Genomic DNA, 1,976 nt, shown 5'->3' with positions numbered 1-1,976 from the left:
CCCGTTTCAAGGTCCCACTCTTCCCCTGACAAGGTCCTGACTTCCCTGAAGTTTAACCTTCTTTGAAGTTCTGTCACTCTTACAGTATGTCCTATGCCTGATTTTTGAGGCTATCTGCCTTCCAGCTGTAGATAAGGGGGTCTTTATCCCCAAAAGGCCCTGCGACTCTTATACTTTATATTGCTGATCAATAGGATCTGAGCCAGTCATGTTCTCTCTCCCATGCATCAGTGGTGCTTAGCAATAGCCACACAAGGTAAGGCATTTCTCCTTACTTCTCAAGTGCCAGAGACAGTGTACAAGGGCATCTCTTTCCACCTGTATATTATCCCAATTCACTTCAGGTTAAAGACAGTAGTTATACAGCTCTAGCATTCTGGGAACTGTCAATACTCCACCTTCTACCAGTGATGAGGTCCTCATTGCCATCCAGCAGGTGAGTAATCCAGCTTCAGAATCCCATCCTTAGAGTCTGCTTTCCAGAACCACTCCTGCTACCAACTATCTTTGATTGAGATTCCTAGAAGCAGAAGCTGTGACAGGGATTATTCTTCACAGGATTTATTGAGGGAGTGCCCTTAAAAGTAAGGAAGCGAAGGAAGCAGGCTAGGAAAGAAGGAAAATAGCTAAGCAAGGAATTGGTTTTGATTGGAAATGTGCTTCGGTCTGTTCCCACAGGGAGCTCTGGAGCATAAACAGCACCACAGAGTTAGTCCCATCTTGAAGGAGACAAGATCTTTATACCCTTGTATCAGTTAGTCATTCACTGTGGGCTGCCCCTAGCAGAAGATGAGGAGAATAACCTCCCTAGAAAGATGCTTCCTGCTAAGCCAATTGACTGCAGAAGGAGCAACAGTGAGTAGCTATTAGCAGGCAACATTCAAAGCTGTTGGGGAATAGATTCAGCAGCTGGCAGAGGAGAGTAGGGTGGGGCACCCACAGCATCCACTGCATAGCCCCTCCATCATCTCATTTTTGAACATCCTGCTCCAACGACCACCTCCATGATCTGCCCTCATCACTCCCTTACTTCTGACATCATCTCATTACTCCTTTCACCTTCAGCTACACTGGACTCCTTGCTGTTCCTCAAACTGGTCAACGTGGTTCCAACTCCGAGCCTTTCCATTTACTATTCTCTTTGCTTGGAATGGTTTCTCACCGCATCTTGACACTATTAACTACCTAACATCACTTTCTCAATAAATTCTATCCTAACCATTCCAGTTAAATATAAATCACCCCCAGCAATTCTTGTCCCCTTTTTCTATTTTTCTCTATTGCACTTATCCGACACTCTATATATTTTACCTATCTGTTTATTGTCTGACTCCCTCCCCCTAACTAGAGTGTTGGATCTATAAGGGTAGGGACTGTTTCTGTTTGCTGCTGTATATCTTAGACCAATTCTTGTTTTTATACACACTCAATAAATGTTTCATGAATTAATTAACTGACTAGTTAATTAATATCTTTTAAATAAATTATAAATAAGAACCACTTTTTATGAATTACTCTCAAGTTTGAAGCAGTGGTTCTCAAACTTGAGTGTGCATCACAATCACCTAGAGGGCTTGTTAAATCACAGATCTCTGAGCCCCTTTTCCAGAAGTTTCTGATTCAGTAAGTCTTGGATGGTGCCCCCAAATTTGTATATCTAATAAGCTCATAGTTGATGCTGCTGCTTCTGGCTCAGGGACCAAACTCAGAACCACTGGTGTAAAGACATGGATGAAATATATGATGTAAAAAGGACTTAAAAAGTGGTACAAATTTCTCACAAATTATAAAACTCCAAGACAGGACTAATAAATAAATGCACTTTTCTATAATGTTTCTTTGGAAGGTTTTATTCATTTTAAATTCTTTAAATTTTCCTTTTTACACATGGATCATAGTAACTGGATCAACCAATAAATATTTACAGAGTTTTTAATATTATGCAAAAATGTTTATGTTTTAATGTTAAACAGAAA

Source organism: Rousettus aegyptiacus, unplaced genomic scaffold (genome assembly GCF_014176215.1).
Source record: "Rousettus aegyptiacus isolate mRouAeg1 unplaced genomic scaffold, mRouAeg1.p scaffold_m13_p_9, whole genome shotgun sequence".
Classification (NCBI taxonomy): domain Eukaryota; kingdom Metazoa; phylum Chordata; class Mammalia; order Chiroptera; family Pteropodidae; genus Rousettus; species Rousettus aegyptiacus.
This window is presented reverse-complemented; position numbering follows the sequence as displayed.